Genomic DNA, 22,424 nt, shown 5'->3' with positions numbered 1-22,424 from the left:
AAACATCCTTATCCATCAGGGAAATTAAATGCAAATTAAAACCACTTTGAAGTTTCATCCTACCCCTTTCAGAATGGCTAAGATTTCTAAAAATGGCAACAAATGGCTCCCATGGATAAGGGGAAAAGAGAGTTATTTACTGTTGGTGGGAGTGAAAACTGGTGTGGACTGTGGAAATCAGTGCAGATGTCCCTCAAAAAGCTAGAAAAATATTTACCATATGATCCAACTGTACCCTTCCTGGGCATATCCTCAAAGGACTCCACATACTGCTACAGTGATACATGTTCATCCTTGTTCGCTGCTGCTCTATTCACAATAGCTAGGAAATGAAGTCAACCCAGATGTCTATCAGTGGAAGAGTGGATAATGAACATGGTTTGTGTACCCAACAGAATGGTATCCAGCTGTAAAGAAAAATGAAACTATGAAATTTGCAGGTAAGTGGATGGAACTAGAAACTGTTATACTAAGTGAAGTAACACAATCTCAGAAAAAAAATCGACATATGTTCTCACTCATATGTGGATCCTAGGATCAGACTCTGATAAATAAGTATGCAAACAGACATAACTCCAGGAACCAGAACAAGGGTAAGGAAACAGTGAGGTAAAGGAAAAGAAATAACCTGAAGGAGAAGAATAGCAGGTAACAGGCCTTAATAAGGGAGATGGATAAAAATTGGGTTAGTTTAAGGGAGGGGGGAGGGAAGGGTATACAAGGAACCTAGGGGATAAATGGAAAGAAGGAGCTCAAGAGACATAGGACCACAGGAGAAGGGTATTATTACAGGAGAAAGGGGGGAAATGGGGGCACCTTAAGAGGGAAAACCATGATGGAGGGGTGAGACAATGTGAGAGATAAACAATGCCTAGCTAGCTTTGAAAGAGTTCTTTTTTTTAAAAAATGTAGGAACTAGAACCATCATTACATATGATTGTCTGCATGGAGCAGAGAATTTACCAAAATGCTCAATATAAAGTTAAAATGCAAAATTAAATATATATATACAGTTAGAAAAATAAGATTTTAAAAGTACTTCCTATGATAGCAAGAAAAAATTAACATCCTTTAAATATTAAGTAAAATGTTACAGAGAAAATTATAAAACTTCAACAGAAACTTAAAATATTTGTAAGACTTAGAGCATGTTCTTGAAAAGAGTCAATATTATACAGAGGACATGTCTACCAAAATTGACTTTTCTATTTCTACTTCTTTTTCTAAATTAATTTAAATCAAAATCCTATTGGATTTTACAAGTTTGACAGATTTACATAGAAGATCAAAGACTCATGAACAGCTAAGTCAAGAAGAAGAGAGATTTTTCTCTAGCAAATACCAAGACTTCTGATAAATTTATCTTAGGTGAACCATGTTGGCGATGGTCCAGGGACAAAAATATTGACTAACAGAAATAAAACGTTAAAATTCATGAGAAAAATAAGATTTCAATAAATGGTACTAGCTTTTAAACTACCTGCCTTTTATCTTCTTGTCTATGATGCCATGAATTTCTGTCTTATTTAAAGTACTGTTCATTAGATTTTTCTGTTATTTGCAGCTAGAAGAATCCCAAACTGGTAGAGGTTCTAGTAGCCTGCAGCCAAGCACACATAATTAAGACAGTCAATCAGACGTGAAGGAACAGTAGAGAAGACATTAGTAGTCTTCTAATAAACTTCAGTCTGAGCGAAGGCAGGCCTGAAGTTACTAGGGACCAAAACAAGGAGCCTTACCATGAAGTCAGCAAAGTGAAAAGCAGGATAAATAGAAACTGAAACTTGATGTCAAGTTCTGAACCCTTTAACCAAGACCCACATTCTGCTTTCTACCTGTGGACTTTTTAGGTATTTAGGCTAAATTCCTTGTTTGTTTCAATAAGCCATTTTAACTTGGATATTTATCTGTCTTTGTTTGTTCATTTTTTGAGGCGGGGTCTTCCTGTTGTCCCAACTGGCCTAGAACTTGGATGTAGACCGGGCTGGACTTGATCTCAGAGATCCACCTGCTCTACCTCTGGAGTACTGGAATTAAAGGCATGTACCACGCCTTTTGTTGGCTTTTTTGGGGGGAGGGGTAATCTATCTTATACAGATCTTGCTAGAGCCTGTAAACTGAGCTCATATATGCAAAAAGGTTGTTACTCTAGAAACCATGATCACAAGAATGAATTTCTTAAAATGTGTCTGTCTGTAAAGTTCAATGTAAAGACTAATAAAGCCAGTGTACAAACAACATCTATATAAACCAGAAAACTTCCATGCCACTTGCTTGAAATATATTTGAATCAGAATAATATTTATATCTGAGAATTCTAAGAAAGAGACCTTTCAACTTTTTGTTTAAGAAGAAACAATTCTGGAGTGCTGAATCAATGACACGGGAGCAGAAGGAAAGCTTGAGTACACTAGCTATGCAATGAGTGCAGTGAATTGTGTTAAACAGTCTCACTGTTTAATACACTTGTGGAAGCATAATTTTAAACAAATATATTGCACGGTATAAACTGTGCAAAAGTTTGTTACTTTATTCACTAGAATGTAGCTAGGGTAGATTACAAAGAAGTCAAAAAAAGTCTGAAAGTACATTTTTCAAAACAGGAAAGATCTAGAAGTTAAATGCCAAATGGATTCATGATTTAAAAAAAAATTGGCCTATGGAGGTAGTTCTTAAAATTATTAGTCTTGTGATCTTTGGTCAAATTAAATTTTCCAGAGAATTCTAATATGTCAATTAGACAAATAATATTTTGTTTTGTTTTTAGACAGAATCTCCCCGTAGGCCCAACTGGCCTGGATCCTGATATGTAGACCAAGCTCAGTCTCACAGAGACCTGACTGCTTCTGCCTCCCAGGATATAAGTATTACTTTTGGTCAGTTGTTTTAAGAGCATGTGTCAGTGTACAATTCTGCTTCCTTCCCCTGTCACAGTGACCAAGGAAGCACATTTTTGAGATGGATCTCCATCAGCCTTGATCCTTGGTGATGAAGAACAAAATGCCTGCTCATCTACACTAGACATACGTAAAATATAAAACATGTATGAGTGGAAGAAGGTAGTTAACAGAGAAGAGAATGGGGCCAACTTGGAGAGAAAGTCAGAGATGCATGAAAGAAGGGAGGCTGCTGGTCCCTAGCACACTGGGTTTCAGGGCTTCCCTAATCTCCTGGGTTCTAAAACTTACCCTACGTTATCCTAGGGAGCCTGAGCAGGACTCTCAATTCTTAAATAACAAGACTAAATAAAACATTTCCACTTAGCAAAATGTCAGTAAATTGATATGAGCAGTTTAATGTACATTGCTGCTATGGTTTCAGTGTAAACGTCCCTCACAGACTCAGGTGTTTGAAAATCTGGTCCTCAACTGCTATCTTGGCAAGTTATGGAATCTTTGGGATGTGGTGTTTCACTGGCAGAAATAGGTCACTAAGAGTGAGTCTCTGAAGCTTTTGTTTCCGGCCTGTACTCTGTGATGCTCCTTGTAGATAAACCCCCGCTCCAAGTTCCTGGCACTGTGGATGGAGCCATTCCAGCTGCTATGCCTGTACCCTCTCAAACTGAACCCAAGTAAGCTTTCCTTCCCGTTGAGTGCTTCTGTCAGGTATTTGGTCACGACAGCACAAAAATAACACATATGATGCTGGTTGCCACTCAGTAACAAGGCAGAGAGTGCCCTTTGCAGTACTTTTTTTTTTTTTTTAAAGAAAGTCTCCCATGTTGCCCAGGCTGATCTTGAACTCATGGATGCTCTTGCTTTCTGTGCCTTCTGAGTAGCTGAGACAGTAGACACATGTATACTGCCCAGCTTCCATAGTACCAGCTGTGCATATTTTAAAAATGAAGCCAAAAACAAAATAAAAACCACCCCCAAACCCCAAGACAAAACTAAGCAAAAGCTGCTGATAGACAAGAAAGAAAAGAAATTGTTGTATTAATCAGCACTTATTTATTAGTGAGGTTGAACTTTTTTCAGATGCTTCTACTCATTTAACCCCCCCCCATTTATCCGTTCTTTTATTAGGATCTAAAAGTTTAATTATGAGCCTGACGTGGTGGCACACATCTTTAATTGCAGCACTCAAGAGGTAGAGGGAGGTGAATCTCTGTGAGATGGAGGCCAGCCTGGTCTACATAGCGAATTCCAGGCCATCTGAGGCTGTAGGGAGACCCTCTCTCTCTCTCAAAAAAAGTTTAATTATGATTTTATTTGAGTTTTTATTATAATACTTATCACAAATATTTGGCCAATTTTATTTCAGCTTTTCAATTTATTTTGTTGTTCTTAGCATTGGATTTTTTTAGACAGGGTCTCATGTAGCCCAGGCTGACCTCAAACTTGCTATGTAGCTATCTAGAAGATGATCTTGAATCCTTGATCCTTCTGCCTCTACCTCCTAAGGGCTGGAATTCCGGGTGTGAACCACACTCTGGGTTGCATCAGATCTTAAATGTTGCCCATAGGCCATGATGTGAAGGCTCAGTTGGTAGCCTGTAGTCCTACTGAGAGATGATAATGGTAGAAAGTCCATGAGGTGAGCCTAGTGGAAGACAGAGTGGACATTGTGGGCATGCTTTTGGAAAGGACACTGGAATCTTGGCCCCTTTTCGTCCTCATGGTTCCCAGTCACTATTTTGTTAGCAGCTTTGCTCCACCACACACTACCCACCAAGATCTTCAGCCTTACCGCAGGTCCAAATTGGTGGGGGCAAGGTGCTGCAGACGGAAGCCTCTGAAACCATGACTGTTCATTTTATTGAATAATATTGTCCTTTCTCACTCATTTCTTAAGCTTTTTGGCTGACATGTTTTTATTTCAATGCATCAATTTTACATTTTATGTTTATCTATACAGATTTTGAAAGACTGAACTGAATTCAACTTTTAATTGCCAAAATGCCCCTTAGGTTTTGCTGAAGAGTTTGGGGAGGTGTTATAATTCAGTGATGTGTGCAACTGCCTTTCATTTGGTGTCCCTTTGAATATAAAAATGTCCCCTGAAGCCTTTTGCGTTAAAGATTTGGTTGCTAGCTAATGGGCTGTTGAAAAATGATTGACTCTAACTTCACTAGTAGATTAAAGCATTGATTAATTCATAGCCAAATAGAGATGGGGCATAGTTGGAGGGGAAGCGGGCCACCGGAGGCGTGCCCTGCAGGGTATGCTTTCTCCCTGACCTTCTCTTGCTGCCTCTTAGCCTCCACCAGGTGAGCAGGTTTGCACCACCACCACTGTGCACGTCTGCTACGGTGCTTGACCGCCACAGAAACCCACAGCAACGGGTCCACTGACCGTAGTCTGAAGTCTGCAAAACTGTAGTTTTTAAAATAAATCTTTCTTCCTTCAGTTGCTCTTCTTAGGGATTTTGGTTCTAGAAAAGAGAGAAGAAGGAAAATAATGCTCTTATGGTATATTTGGTATTCATTATACTAGTCTTTTAACTTTTATGTAGGTTTGCAGTTTTAGATGTGAAACTTTAAAAAATGTTTTTATTGATTCTTTGAGAGTATCATACAGTGTGTTTTGGTCGTATTCAGATCCCCTCCCTATCTTCTGAGATCTATCTCCTCTTGTCCTCTGTTTTTTAAGGTCTATTGAGTCCAATTTATGTTCTGCAAATACTCTTGGGTGTGGGTTTCTCCCCTGAAGCACATGGTCAACCTACTTGGAATCACACCCTTAAAGAAAACTGACTTTCCCTCTCCCAACAGCTATCAGTTGCCAATGCTTCTTCAGCTAGATCTGGGGCACCGTGCCCATCTCCATACTCCGTGCTGTAATTTTTGTCTGGCTTGGGCTTGCACAGCTCTTGGGCATGCTGTCACAACTGGGTTCAAATGTGTGGCTTCCCTGTTGTGTTAAGAAATCACTGTTTTGTTGTATTTGTTTACCATCACTGGTTCTTATAATCTTCCTGCCTCCTCTTCCAGAGCAATCCCTTAGCTTTGGGAGGAGAAGCTAGATACAGGTATCTGATTTAGGGATGAGCACTCTGCAGTCTCTTATTCTCTGCACAGTGACCCGTTGTGGATCTGTGGTAATCACCATCTGTTGCAAAAAGAAGCTTCTCTGGGGAGAGTTGAGAGATGCACTAACGTATAGGTTTAACAATTAGGCATTAGGAGTTTAATATTATGTCTATTTAGCAGAATAACAATAGTAGGTTCTCCCCTATGGCTGTAATCTGTCTAGCCAAAGGTTCTTGGTCCTAATAGCATGACAAGGTAAGGTTTCCATCTTGTGGAGCAGGCCTTAAATCCAATCATAAAGTATTCAGTTACTCCCATAACATTGGTGCACCAGTAGATATTAATGCAGCTTACAGGGTACACAGCTGGGTAAGACTGATTATTACTCTTCTGTTCGGTAACAGGTATAACACCTTCAAGCACTATGGAAGCTATCCAGTGGGGATGAATCTTCTAGGTCAGTACCCGCTTAATTCCCCCCCCCTTTTTTTTTGGTCTTTTTGAGACAGGGTCTCCCTGTAGCCCCAGCTGTCTTGGAACTCATTATGTAGACCAGGCTGGCCTTGAACTCACAGAGATCCTCTGCCTCTTGAGTGCTGGGATTAAAGGTGTGCGCTAGCACACCTGGCTCTCTCATGTTTTATAACTCAAGTGTATAGTATCTTCAGCAATAAGGTCTTACCATCAAGTTCTGGAGGGTAACCAAGATCAGTAGCAATAACCAATATTGTTTGAGGATCTATGGGATCCCCATGGTCAACAGCACCAAAAGAGCCCATTCCTGGCACTGGGCTTTTTATTTGCTTTCCTGTGGTGTCTGGTAGAGGCATTGTACCCCCGTTATAGTATAAGTCCATTTACACTCTTTTTACATATGCATATGTGTATATTTTAGGAAACTTCTACAGTAGGTTTCCACATGACTTTTTCAGAAGGCCTTTAGTGTTGGCTATCCCTCTCTGCATTCCATTTTCTACCCTGCCTTCCCACCCCACACCCCGTTTACTCTTCCTACTCCAGTATTTCTCTTTCCCCATTTGTGTCACTGCATTCTATCTCTCCTCCCATGAAATCCCCTACTGTGGACCCTTACTAGTTTCCTGACCTCTATGGGCTTTCCAAATGAAACACTTATATCTAAATATTCAAAACCAGCATCCACATATAAGAGAGAACATGTGATGTTTGTCATTCTGGGTCTTGGTCTGGGTTACCACACTCGGGATGATTTCTTCTAGTTATATCCATCTACCTGTGAATTTCATATCATTTTTCTTAACAACTGAATATTTATTTTCATTTTCCGTTCATCAGTTGATGAACATCTAGCTGTGGATAGAGTTGCAATGAACCTGGATGAACAGGTATCTCTATGCTAGGATACAAAGCCTTTTGCATAAATACCCAAGAGTGATATATCTGGATCATGTGGTAGATCTATTTCTAGCTTTTTAAGGAACCCCCACACTGATTTCCACAGTGGTTGCAGCAGTTTTCACTCCCACTATCAGTGCTACATGCTCCCTGTTTCCCACATCCTCACCAGCATTTGTCATCATTTGTATTTTGGATTTTAGCTATTCTGACTGGAGTAAGATAAAAATCTCAAAGCAGTTTCAATTTGCATTTCCCTGATGGCTAAAGATGTTGAACATTAAAAAAAAATATTTCTCAGCCATTTGAATTTCATCTTTTGAGAATCTCTGGTTCCTTGATCCAATTTTTGATTATTCTTTTATGTTTAGCTTTTTGGTTCTTTGTATATTCTAGATACTAATCCTCTGTCAAATATATAACTAGTAAAGATTTTTTTTCTTTCATTCTCTAGACTATCTTTTCATTCCAATGATGGTGTTCTTAGCTGTACAGAGGTTTTTAGTTTCCTGTGATCACATAGTTCTGGAAAAGAGAGAGGAAGGCAAGTAATGCTACTATAGTGAATCTAGTGCTCATCATGCTAGTTTAGCATTAACTTTTATGTGTGTTTGTAGAGTTTGGGGGGTTTTAGGAGGGTGAAACTTTTTTTTGAGACAAGGTCTCACTAGGTAGTACTGGCTGGATTGAAACTTACTATGTAGACGAGGCTGGCCTTGAACTCACAGAGATCCCAAAGTGCTAAGATAAAAGGTGTGTACCAACAAGTATGGCCTAAGGTGAAATATTTTTAATGAACTTTTACAAACTGAAGCATAAATTTACATATAATAAAGTAAGTTTGAAATATTTCAGGAATAAAGGAAATCTTATAAAAGAGAAAAGAAAGGAAAACCACAAGTTGGTTTCTAATGTTTTATCAATAAATATATATTCTGTAATTTTTAGTAAATGCAGCTAAGTTTATATGTGTTTTTTAACCTTTTTGAAAGTACTGGGATTGCATTTAGGACTTCACACATGCCAGACAAGCACTCTACTACTGAGATACAGTCCCATCTTTTAAAAAGCGTTTCTTATTTATTTGTGAGTGTGTGTGTGTGTGTGTGTGTGTGTGTGTGTAGTGGGAACACAGTGCTACCATACACCTTTGGAGGTCAAAAGACAACATTCAGGAGTGAGTTCTCTCTTTTTACTGTGGGTTCTATAGATTGAACTCAGGTTGTCATACTGAGCCATCTCACTGGCCCTATTTCCCCAACTTCTGATATAGACTTAAAAAACATTGTTTTTAAAAGATAGGGTATCTTTGAGGCTGGAGAGATGGCCCAGTAGTTAAGAACGCTGGTTGTTCTTGCAGAAGACCCGGGTTTGAATCCCAGCACCCACGTGGCAGCTAACAACTGTCTGTAACCCCAGTCCCTGGGATCCGACAGCATCTTCTGACCTCTGCAGGCATTGGACGACATGGGTGCACTTACCTACATGCAGGCAATACATACATACACATAAAATAAAAGTAAAAATTAAAATTAAAAAAAGATAGGGTATCGCTATCACCCTGGCTGGCTGGAGTTCACTAGATCAGGCTGGCCTCAAAATTACAGCAATTCTCCTGCCTCTACTTCTGCCTCTGCTTCCAAAGAGCTGGGACTAAAGATGTAAATCACCCCACCTGACTTACATAGACTTTTCTCCTTTTGCTTTTACTTGTAGTCTATGCAGTTTATAGAAACTGTGTAAATGTGTCAGGGTATTGTTAAGTATATAAATCATTATAAATCATAGAAATAATATTTTGGATGAATAACTGAGATATGCGTTAAATAAGATTATGCTAAAACAAAAACAATACAAAACAAAAAAAAACCCCTGCCTAAAAGGAAATTTGTGTGTGTTTGTATGTGTGTAGAAAACAAAACCCTGAAATATTAATGAGGTGTTGCAAAATAAGCCCCTCCACCCTTCCCCAAGGGAGGCCAAGTCAAGGTTCAGAAAACTTTGTTTAGTAACTTTGGAACCATGTGTTTAAAGAATGAGAGAAGTTTGCCACGAATTGCTGCCAAAGCACATCACAAGCCTAACATGCGCTTACTGCCTGTTCTCCAAAAACTAGTCTCCATGAGCCAGCCAGCTGCTGACATTTGGGATGCCTTCTAGTTAGATCTCAAAGTGGGTCACAACTCCATTTCCCAAAAGTGTTCCAGAAACTTATTATGTGTTGTTTTCTTTGTCTCTCAGATTTTCATTTCCATTTTTTAAAATTACTTAATTTTAACATTAGGTCATGATTTTAAAATTTATAAGTATGAAAATAAATGTAATAAGCATTAAAATGTTTCTTCTTTACTAAGCTGTTAACCTTCCTGACAAATATGCTTATCACATGCTCTATATTTGCAAACATCTACTCTAAGAAAGTTCAGGTCATAACAGTAACAGCTAACATGTTAGATGCTCAGAATGTCTTGAGCATTGTGCTTTTTAAAATTTCTTTTAACTCTCATGGGCATTTCTGGGAAGCAAATGACTTGAAAGCATCTTCCTGATCTTTGCCCTCCCCTCTCTTAGAACTGCCACAGCACCTGGAACCAATGGGTGCTTTTGAGGACAGACATGATCTTTCCACAGGAGAGGGTAGGTGTAAGACATATGGCTCCTGCAGTTTGGGAAAGCTGACTTCCATCTGAGAGGAAAGGAGATACGCTATCTGAGAGAACAGTCTCGCTCTCGTGCTTGGAGAGCCTAAGAATAAAGAAGCTTCTACTTTCAACAACAGGGACTTGATTTTCCAGCTTGTCCCATTTGGGGGTAAACTCACAATTCTTGTTATATTGTCCCAGACCGGAAGCAGTAAGATCATTTGGGAACTTGTTAGAGCTTGTTAGAAATGCCATTTTCAAGCCTTAACTGCATGCCTATGAATCAGAACTCTGAAAGTAGAGCCTAGAATGCTGTGTTTTAATGAAGCTGTCAAAAGAATGTAACAAAGAAGATTGAGAGCCACTGGGCTAGGGAAGCAGACAACTTAATATCCGCCACTTAAATGATTTATCAGTGTTAGAGAAACACAAGCCACGTGACATGTCAAGATACTCATAGCCATTAGTAAAGTACAGAAAATTAAAATACATGCGATGAGTTTAGTAATTTGAGTGAGATTTACCAGCTGACCAATCAGGGAGTGGTGGAAAAACAAAGGCATAATGATTTTAGTTACAGTAATAGTTCTTCTAATCAGACTTAAGACTTAAAGAAGTTATATCATTGGTTCTAAGTCATACCACCATTAAGTAACAGAATCAGCATCTGAACCCAGGACAGTCTGGTTCAAATTCCTCTGTCTTGCATTCCATATTCTAATTTAGTCTGTATTAAGTATACCTCAACAGTTTCTGTAGAATATTGTTTTTCCTTTGGACTTTGTTTTAAATTGTGATATGACATTACAGAGAACATATAAGTAATGTGCATATGTGTGGATGCATGTATCTATGTATGTCTATCTATCTAAATAAGGGAAAGATCAATATATATATATCAGAATATATATATATATATTCACCGCACAGCTATCACTCATTACCACCATCAACCAAGGCGAAAAAGAAAATGACTAAAATATTACAGTACCCAGAAGCCCCCAAAATGTCTCTACTCCATGAAGGTCATGTGATCATAAACTTGACACCTGTGACAATTATTTCCTTGTTTGTCCTTATTTGATAGTTATTTCCCTGCTTTGAGCTTCACATAGAAGAAATCATACTGTGTATATCCTATTGTGTCTGCACTGTGCTTGTAGCACTCATTCATGCTATATGTAGCCATCAGTCATTTTTGTTGCTATATGTAGTATGCCATTGGGTTAATAATGAACATTTTATTTATCCTGGAATTGATTTTTTTCATTCTGTCACTCACCTAGTTCAGGAATTTGTTAAATGGTTTATTGCCTAAATTATCTTGGTGGCCCCTGACTACTCTCTGCCTGCTCTGGCTGTCCCAGACTTCTGCCAGAAGAATCTTTCTGAAAGTCAACATTGATCTTGTCCCTCTTGTTAAAGAAAGCTGTGGGAAAAGAAGAAAGACATAGAGGTAACCACATTATTCAGGGTACTGGTGGACTCTTTTAAGGATTGTGGATTTTATTCCAAGGGTGGTAAAAAGCCCTTTCTGGCTGATAGCCTTCACATTCTAATTTCAGAGACTCCTACCCCAGGGTCCCCAAGTCATCCAGTTGGACCTTTGGATAATTGTGCCTGCAAGAATACAACCAAGTTTTCTAGGCCCTCATTATGGTCTGGTGCACTCTCCCTCAGGACTTTAACTGAACATAGTGCATTCACCTCTTGGTGAACATAGAGCAAATACACACAATTAGGATATAAAAGAGTGCAGAGAGATTTATTGCTTGTTGTACAAGTAAGGGGAGCACTAGGGATAACTCCCCAAGCAATGTCTCTCACCAAACAAAGTAAGCAAGGGGCTTTCATTAGAGAAAGTCATGCATCTTCATTTTTGAAAGTCAGACTGCTCATCATATGTAGAAGTGGGCACATTCCAGAACATGTTCATTTTGCCATAGTCCTCAAACTCACGTGTTTAAGTTTGGCAAATGAGAACATCTCCATGTATGAGATTATATTGAGAAAAGTTTACTTTTGGTCGTGAACAACCTGCAGGCCACAGGGTCGCATTCCACAAAATTGCTCAGTCACTCTGACTCATTCTTCTGATACAGAGTGAACTTTGTTCATAATAATCTCATATATTGCTTAATCCTACACTTAGGGGATTTGCCGTTTTTTTAACATGTGATATATGAAGAAGCATGATGTCAAAGTGCACAAGTCTAGGGATGTGCTCACCTCTACACTTGATGATCAGTCTTTCCAAAATGAGCATGAGGCCCGTTTCCTTTATTTGGCGACATCGCTTTAGCAGTTCTCCCCAGGGCTCTCTCCTTGTTTCTTCCAGCCTCTGCTGCACCAAGTGTTCCTTGTCCGTGACAGTATAATTCCAGCTTCTGCCGGTGTCTTATAGACCTACTTCCTGCATCTTTGTCATTGGACAGTGTTGCTGGACTTAGTGTCTGCCTTAGTCAATAATATCATCTCAAGATTCTTAATTGTATCTACAAACACCTTTTTTCCAAAGGTCACATTCATAGGTTCCAAATGGACACATCTTTTAGGAGAATATGACTGTAGAATCCCAGTTTATCAATCACCTGGTGATAGACGTCTGAACTGTTTGGGGGAATTACTGTGAATGAAGAACTATCCATTTACAAGGCTGAGGTAAGTATACATTTTTTTGTCTCACAGTCTTTGAATGCCCCAGTTCTAATTATTTTAATATAAATATTGCTAATTTTCTATTTCAATGATAATGACCCTTCTTAATATTTTTTTATTTTGGCAGGAATTCCTGTAAAAGTTGGTCAGTCTATACCCAAATGTCTGAAATATTATGTGTAAGTGAAAAGATCATAATACTAAGAGAAAGGACGTGAACTCTTTATTTTTGAAGAAAATTATACTTTGCTTCACAAGAACTTGTATAGCCCAAGAGGCCTTGTGTTCAGCCTCCAGCACCAAATCAGACAGAATGATCCTGCTCTGTCATTTCTTTTGTTTTAGTCTGACACTTTGTTAGTGCTTGCAATTATTATTTATGCTAAATTTTATATATTTGTCTCACATGGGAATGACTAATACCATTCCAGTGGCATGGGATTTAGAAGGAGCTCCTCAATAAACAGACAAAACCATCCCCTGGGATTCCCTACCACCAGTATTTCCTGATAGATTCAACTGTAACAAAGCTGTTCAAATATAGATTAGAAGGCTTCTGCCTGTATTTATCTGTATGTGCCTGAATACTATTCTGCAGCTCCTTAATGAAAGCTTCTTAAAGGACAGGGATTCTCTAAGTCCAAGAAGTTTTGATTATATTCTTAGTCTTAACAAACATTTCCTTACTAAATAGTACCTGTGAAGAAAAAAAATGAGAGAATTCTGCTGTTTCTGTCTCTATTATTTATTTATTTATTTATTTATTTATTTATTTATTTATTTAATGTGTGTGAGAGTATTGCCTGCATGTATATGAATGCACCCATGTCGTGTAATGCCGCGGAGGTCAGAAGAGGGCATAGGATTTCCCTGGAACTGGAGTTAAGGATGGTCCGTAGCCGCCATATAGGTGCTGGGAATTGAACCTGGGTCCTCTGAAAGAGCAGTCAGTGCTCTTAACCACTGAGCCATCTCTCCAGCCCCTAGAAATAGTTTTAATAAACATTTTCTTTTATCTATTGAAAACTCAGGATTATTCTTTATTACACTGTTGGTTTCTAATTGAAAATTTCTCCTTTGATCCAAACATTCCAGGAACTGATAATTGGGAATGTTATCTATTTATGAAGGTAACTTACAACACTACTCAGGCTGTGCACATTCAGCAGGAGTAACAGAGAAAAGCACTCATACTTTTTAAACAACTTTGAGAAATAACACTGTGAGTGGTGTCGAGGTGTCTGTTTTTAAGCAAGCACTGAATTGTGTAATCATTTTACTATGACTAATCTAGTCTTTTGCAAAGTCCACAAATAAAAAATTCCTGCTTTCCTTTAAAAAAAAAAAACACATTGTTGGAATACAATTTCTTTGGAACTTGTGGGTGAATACATTTGGAAATTTTACTGATCCTAATTTATGTTTTTTCTGTATTTTACTCATTTAATTTGCATTTTACTAGGCTTATCTCTGAAATAAGAGTTGACAAACATGCTCTTTTGAAACCTCCATTTCCTCATTTTTGGCACAATTCTCCGCAAGTTGAGGTTTAACAGAAGGAGTGGTGAAGACTGTCAGCATAGTCTCAAGCTAAGCTGTAACTCGTGATGCGCATATCAAGACACAGATATTTTCAAAAATGCAGTTTAAAATCAATATGATTTTCTAAGTAAATTTGTAAGTAGTAGTATTTATCAGATTATATTGTCAACTAGGTTTTTAGAAACCTTTTTTAAAATTATTTTGGGACTATTTTAGCTACAAGTAATGGAATAACAGATTAATAGGGCTCTTCAAAATATTTTTATTGCTTCTTTGAGAATTTCATACACTATATTTTGGTTACATTCAGACCTCTCTCCCATATCTACTCCTACCTTACCACACTCCCCCACTCCATGTCCTCTATTATTATTTTCCTATTTTAAAGGCCTATGGAGTTCACTTCGTGTTTCCCAAATGTTCTTGGGTGTGGATCCATCCCTTGGAACCTGGTCAGGAAAGATGTTATGTTTCTCAAGTCACCCACTTAGTAGATTTCCTCTTGCAGAAAGGTGTTACAAGACCACCCCTAGCTACAAAGAAAGATTGGAAAATGAGCATCTACTTCAACTTCTGTAACATAAAAAAGGCAGTGGGGAATGGCTTGGGGTAAGCAATTACATAATGCATATACTAGGTGTTTAGTGAGTATATGTCCAGTGATCTTAGAACTAAACTTCATGTCTTACTTTTCCTATTCAAGCTACATTTTCTTTTCCTCATTTGTTCAGAATTAGAAGTTCTTAGTTGTACTGCTTATCAGCAAGCATTTAGTAAGCACCTGATATAGACTACATTAGTATTTATTCTGACTGGGAAGAGAGTTAAGGTATGACTATGCATGACATTTATCCATTCAATCAAGAAGCATTTAAAAAGTGCTTACTATGTATCAGATGCTGTTCTTGGTTTTTGAGATGTATCTGGGAACAAAGAACCTTGTTCACATTTTTAAAAATAATTTCTCTTTTTAAAATATTTTATTTATTATTTTTATGTGTATGAGCGTATTGCCTGCATGTAGGTAAGTGCACCTGTGTCATGCAATGTTGGTGGAGGACAGAAGAGGCTGTTGGAGCCCCTGGAACTGGAGTTATGGACAGTTGTTAGGTGCCTTGTGGGTGCTGGGATTTGAAACCTAGTCTTCTGCAAGAACAACCAGCATTCTTAACCGCTGAGCCATCTCTCCAGCCCCCTCCCACTGTTCACATTTTAAATGTGAGTAGGATTTTCATTAAGTAAGTATGAAGGGGAAATGCATTTTATTTAAAGGGAGCCACCTGAGCAAAAACTCACAAATGTGAATATGTAATTCTTGTTTGGGGAGCATTAGCTCCGTGAATGATAGAACACACACACACACACACACACACACACACACACACACACACACGATGACTTGATTACTGAAAGTGTAGGTGACTGTCAGGTTGTAAAGTATTTTGACCAGGAAAATGTGAATTTTGCTAAATCCACTCACATCTCTCAAGTCAGTACTAAAGTTTACTAGATCACTTCACCTGAAGGGACCTACAGATACTTGGAACTTAACCATATCTCAAATGAGCTCAACATATTTCTCTTGAAACCTGTGTTTCTTAGCTTGGTAAATGGCAGTATGGTTTCCTTAGCGTAGGCCCTTGCTAGCCTTCTGCCTATAATCTCACACCCCCAAAACCATTCTCCCAAGTTGTCTTATTGGTATTGCTGCTGTTTGTTTGTTCATTTGTTTGTTTTATGACAGTCTTATTATGTAGCCCTGGCTGTCCTATAAGTCATTATTTAGACTAGGCTGGCCTTTAATTTGTAGCAATCTTCCTGCCTCTGCCTCCCTAATGCTGGGATTGCAGGTGTGTGTAGGACCTCAAGCTGCTTTGAATGTGATTTTTTTCCCTTAAAATTTATGTAACCCAGAAGTAATATGTGAGAACAGATTAAGAGATACTTGTAAACTTAGGGGATGAGGAAATATGGGGGGGGTGAGTTATACTTGTGTTGATTTCCTATTGCTGTACAAGAAATCATAAAATTAGAAGTTGTTTTTTTTTTTTTTTTTTGCTTCAATTTCTACGGATAAGGAGTCCAGGTACAATGTAGCTGGGTTCCCTGCTAAGAGTCTCATAGGACTAAACCTAAGTGTTGATGGGGCTGTGTTCTTTCTTTCTTTCTTTCTTTCTTTCTTTCTTTCTTTCTTTCTTTCTTTCTTTCTTTTTAATTTCATGTGTATGAGTGTTTTGCCTACATGTAAGTAATTGCACTTGTGACATGTAATGCCTGTGGAGGCCAGAAGAGGATGTCAGATTCCCTGGAATTGGAGTTTCAGACAATTGTTAGCTACCATATGGATGCTGGGAACCGAACCTGGGTCCTCTGCGAGAGCAGCCAGTGCTTTTAACCACTAAGCCATTTCCTCAGCATCTCTCCTGTCCCTGGGCTGTGTTCTTTTTTTTTTTTAATACTTTATTTATTATTTTTATTTTATGTTGGCAAAATTTATTGCATATGATTGTGGGGAAAGAGCTCTAGTTTCTGGTTATTGACTGGGGGCAATTCTTAGCACCTAAAGACCATCTATAGTTCCTAGAGGACACCTGCAGTCTATTGCCATGTAGACTTACCATAGACTCACAAAATGAATCTACTGGCAAACAGAAAAATGTAATCATGGGGTTAGCACCCTATCATTACCACTTTTGCTGTGTTTTATTAGTTATAAATAAGGTATACGGCCTGACTATACTTGAAGAGGTCTGAGTCCTGGAGATGTGAGTACCAGGAGGCAAAGACCGCAGGGAGCCAGCTTTGAGTCTATGGTACCTCTTCAGTCTTCCTTGCCCTTAGGAATTGTTCTACTATCTTAAAGACTGATTTTGAAGTGAGGCAGCTTCCACCAAAGGGAAACAAAAAATCAACCACTGAAAATATTTTTGAGTCAGTTCTTTGTGAAGGAAGTAGGAAGTATTTGGCCATTCTGCTGACTTTTCTCATTCCTGCCGGCTTTCTCTTTAGTTATCCTAGGAAATTCCTTCTTCCTTTGGAAAGCAAAACAGCAGTTTTGCTTTTCTAGCATTCAGTTTACAAACTTCTACCGACAGATCTCTTCAGGGGCCAAGTAAAACAACTGTCATTCATGCTCTTTAGAAAGCAGTTGAAATTAAGATCTAAAAGCTTTCTTAAAAACACCCTGGTATTGGTTCTCTGTTGCTGCACACTAAGAATAAGAAACACGAGATAAAGTCAGATTCCCAAGAGTCACACATCAGGCCCAGCCTGGTTTCTGGTCAATTCTTACTTTGTACTCTAGGACCCACATTTTAAGAGATTATTTTTCAGGTTCTTTCACAATTCAGAACCTTAACTACTACTCTTCTATCACCAGACTTCCTCCTTTCCTGCTGCATCCTCTTCTAGACATCTACTGCAATGCTGGTTATTCCATGAAGCTCCTCCCTCTCTCCTGTGACTCCCAGAGCCCTGTGTGGACTGATGTTAAGATTTATGACACTTATGTTTTTATGTTATTTGTAACATTTATTTACGTGTCTGTATCTTTCTATGAAACTGCAAACTTCTCAGAGGTTATCTTCCAACAGGGAGAAACAGGTTAACGCAGCAGGAGAGAAGTGATAGATGGAACACATACTTGAATAAAATTAACATACAGTATTTTAACTTATGGACGTTGATGATAGATCATCCAGAAGAGGACAGATCAGAGCAATGCAAAACCTGTAACTGAGATGCCCAGCGAAGGCTAAAATGACTTTTGTGTTTACAGTACCCTAAATCTTTTAATATTTTTTATTACATTTTATTCTTTTATTTTGTGTGCATGTGTGAATGGGTACCTATATGGCAGGACATGTAGTGAGAGGACGACATGTGGGAGTCGTTCTCTTCTTCCACCATGTGGCTTCCAGAGATCAAACTCAAGTCATCAGGCTTGGTGGCAGGAGCCTGATGGTTTACCTACTGAGCCATCTTGCCACCCCAGGGCTTTAGATACACTGCTTATTTTTCAATTACTTCAAATTTTTCACTGAGTAGATTATAGGTGTTATAAAGTGGATTCTCACTATAGTCTAAGCAATGAATACTATAGATGAAAATTTTCATTTAAGTGAAAAATATTTCCAAGGAATGAATTAAGTTTAAAGGAGCCATAAATAAAATATTCTGTTTTATACTTGGAGCAACTTGGATTGCTTTCAGCATCTTGGCAATTTAATTTTAGTACAGTCCTATCAGAAATATCACTTCTATTACAGACTGCAAGGTATAAGCTTGCAGCCTGGTTATCACACACATTTTATTGAAGTGATGATTCCTGAGTGAATTAAATACCTTAATGTTTGACAATAAAAGTTCAGATTTTATATAGTTACTCTTTGGAATCATTCAACAAGGACATTGAATGTCTCTCATGGATTCATTGTTGCCCTTGATGGTTTGACTGTTTTCTGACAGACGGCTTTCCTAAGGTATCTGTTAGCTTTATTAATCTAGTATACTGTCATTTCCTGAGATTTAATTTTGACTTTAAAATACTATAATTTAGACTTGACTTACATGCAAAATACATTCTCATTTTTGTCTTAAAGTTCTTTCACATACAGCAATTCCTTTTTTTCAGAATTCTTTCCTTCAAAGTAAGGTTTTTGTTAAAAAATTACATACACTCTGACACGTGAGACAAATTGTTGTGATAACACTTAGAGAGAGGAAACCATTCTTACAATGTTTATACATGCAGGCAAACACTCATACACATAAAAAATAAATTTTTACTTATTTTTATTTTATGTATATGCCTGTATTGCCTGCATGTAGGTAAGTGCACCTATGTCGTGCAATGCCCACAGAGGTCAGAAGAGGCTGTCGGATCCCCTGGGACTGGAGTTTTGGACAGTTGTTAGCTGCTGTGTGGGTGCTAGGATTCAAACCCAGGTCTTTTGCAAGAACAACCAGTGTTCTTAACCGCTGAACCATCTCTCAAGTCCTATTAATATATTTCTGAGAGAATGGTAAAAGTCCTTTATATATTGTCCAGAATAGACTAAAGGTCTATAGTAATAATTTATGGTATTAAACTGCTCTCAATTTATTTTGAAATGAAACAGAAGATTTTATTCACCAGAATTCTTGTAGCAGTGCCTCTCAGGAATGCTGGGAGGTGATGTGCTTCTCTTTCTGTTTCCACACAGAGGGCCTTACCCAGAGCACTTTGGCCTCCTTGGCCACCAATCCATGGATCATAATTGGGTGGAGCTTATATTTGAAAATGACTATGAACATGTGAGCTTTCAGTCCTGGACCAAACTGATTCCATTTCAAGTTCTGTTCCAGGGACTGATTTGGAGGCGGGGTTAGGGGTGTGGAAAGCCAGACTATGACTGAAAGTGTTAGCAATTTTAATTGGTCCTCAGCCCTAACTCTCACGCCACAAGCAGCATTAGTACAGTGATATTTTGACCTCTAATTTCTGCCTCCAGCTGGAGTTGCCAAGATCCCTTCCAGTTCTGAAAAGCACTGACCTTAAGTGGGATTTGATGGGTGCACTTGTGAACAGATCGATTCCTAATAGAGACCAATATACTTGTCAAAAGTATATCTGCTTCTTGATTTCAGTTGTCCTTGACACTTTACTTTCTGTAAGGGAGGCTAAAACTACGTACATTTGATGTAGCATGGGTAATTTTTCTTTTGTACTTGTCCCCAACTGTCATTTGCTCTTATCCCTGGCATGGGCTCTTTATATGAGAAAGCTAAAAACTATCTGGAGCTAGTCCTAAAGAAAGGGGGTCAGAGGAAGAGAGCTGTTTTACCATGGCTTTCAAGATGTTCCTAGTTCTTTCTAGCTCCTTACCATCATTGTTTTGCAAAGGTGAGGTCCAACCACCTTGTAGCAAGAAGGAAAAGTATGAGTGGAGTGAGGGTAGGAGCATCTAGCTAGTTTTCCAGAACATTTCTGTGCTTCAGAAACCTGGACTATGAACTAACAAAAATGTTTTTGCTTAATGTGCTTGGAAAGGTAGGGGTCTGAAGAGAATTAAGCTGGGTAAAATATCATAGTCACAATCATATAACCAAGAGAAGGATTATGTAGGATAAGTTTTTTTCTGAATAAAAAATCTCAGCTAATTCAATGTCATTTTTGCACTCTTTCACTTGCAGTTTTCTAGAGATAGAAAAGATGTATAAATAGAAAGTGGAAGAACAATGTAAAACTAAATATGGAGGCACGATGCTTATTACTAACTGCGTTTCTAAAACTCAGCACTAAAGTTATGTGTACCCATGTTGAACATTTTAAATTCCCAAAGCATGTTTGAAATGCTTCACATGTAGTTGAACTGTGAATTTCATATATAGAAGGACAAGTTCGAGGAGTTCTCAGGTCCAAGCTCAGTATCCTCAGTCATATTTCCTAGTCGTTCACAATAATATATCCTCTTCTTTTATCTGTTTTTTAAAAATAGTGAAACATAATAGTGTAATATTTTATTATAACTTCTGTATTAAGAACAAAGTTACTCTTGGGGGCTGGAGAGATGGCTCAGCAGTTAAGAACACTGGTTGTTCTTGCAGACCCCCAGATTCGAATCCCAGCACCCACATGGCAGCTAACAACTGTCTATAACTCCAGTCCCAGGGGATCTGACAGCCTCTTCTGACCTCCGTGGGCATTGCACGACATGGGTACACTTACTTACATGCAGGCAATACGCACATACACATAAAAATAATAAATAAAAAAAAAGAACAAAGTTACTCTTAAGCATGAAGTTTTAAAAAAATAAAAATAAAGGGATCAGACTTTAAGTAGACTGTTGAGTGCTGGTGAACTGTATAACTCAATACACAAAGTTACACACAAAACCAAACTTATTAACATGCTAGCACTATATTTTTTGACAATACAACATGAAAAAAACGGTACTTTAAAAGTTTATACAAATTCTGTGAAAAGAAATACCATGCTATTTTAGTATGTACGCTGTGATGGCCTTAACTGTTAACTTGATACAACTCAGAACCACCTAGGAAGAGAGTCTCACTGAGGGATTGTCTACATTGGGTTGGCCTGTGGGCATGTTTTGGGGGGATTGTCTTAGGTTAATTGATGTGAGAAGACCCAGCCCAATGTGAATGGCCCCATTCCCTAAGCAGGGGGTTCTACACCATGTAAGTGGAGACACTGAGCTAAGCAAGCAAGCAAGGGAACATGCATGCATCACTTGCTCTCAGTTCTTGACTGTGGACATGATATGACTTAGCTATTTGAAGTTCCCGCCTTGACTTCTCCACTGTGATGGACTGTGACATGGAATTGTGAGCCAAATAGACCCTTTTTCCCCTAAATTGATTTTTTTCAGGATATTTTATCACAGCAACATAAATGAAACTAGAACACATGCCATATATTTATTGCTATAAATAAAATATTTATAAATTTAGTATACACAATAAATCTAATGACTAAAGCTGGAGATACAGTTCAGTGGCAGAGAGCTTACATAGCATATGTATAACCCTGATGTTTTCTTAAAGTTATACAGTGTTCACTATATCTTACCTAGTAATTTTGTTCCATTGTAGCTAATTGAGCAAATGTGTATTAGACATTTTCCATGTTAATGCTAGTCTATATAGCTTTAAAAAGAAGATATATGTGGACTTATGTTTCTTCCATTTAAAAGAGAAACAGAGGGCTGAAGACATGGTTCAGTGGTTAAAAGCACTGGCTACTGTTGCAGAGGACCTAGTTTTAGGTCCCAGCACCCACATGGCAGCTAACAACCATTCATAATTCTAGTTCCAAGGGATCTGATGCCCTCTTCTGGCTTCTGGAGGCATTACATAACATGGGTGCACCTACACATATGCGGGCAAAACACTTCAATGTATAAAATAAAGAGAAGTTAAAAACACATAAATAAAAACAGAAACAGCTCTGAGCATGATGCTATATGCTTGCAATCCAACACTTGTGAGACTGAGGCAGGAAGAAGATCTCAAGTTCAAGGTCAGTCTAGATTATATAGGAAGACTCTGTCAGGTAAAAAAAGGAATAAATAAAAGAGAAATTTTGTGAAAGTCTCATTCATATATATTTTTAAGTAATTAGTATTTTCTCAGTGTTAGGGAATGAACCCAGGGCCCTGGTCATGCTGGCAAGTGCTCCACTACTGGACTACAGCCTTAGCCCTTAATAGTAATTCTTAAGAATAATTATT

At 38.2% G+C, this 22,424-nt stretch overlaps 1 long non-coding RNA gene across 1 annotated transcript in view; it reads left to right on the top strand.

Annotated features, from left to right (window-relative positions):
- The first annotated feature begins 12,229 nt into the window (after nucleotides 1-12,229).
- Nucleotides 12,230-22,424, top strand: part of LOC115067275 — a 46,539-nt gene continuing 36,344 nt past the window's right edge. The window contains exon 1 of the long non-coding RNA XR_003846695.1: nucleotides 12,230-12,648. This is a non-coding gene — a long non-coding RNA (uncharacterized LOC115067275). The remainder of the gene's footprint in view (nucleotides 12,649-22,424) is intronic.

Source organism: Nannospalax galili, unplaced genomic scaffold (genome assembly GCF_000622305.1).
Source record: "Nannospalax galili isolate Female #2095 unplaced genomic scaffold, S.galili_v1.0 scaffold805, whole genome shotgun sequence".
Classification (NCBI taxonomy): Eukaryota; Metazoa; Chordata; class Mammalia; order Rodentia; family Spalacidae; genus Nannospalax; species Nannospalax galili.
This window is presented reverse-complemented; position numbering and strand designations above follow the sequence as displayed.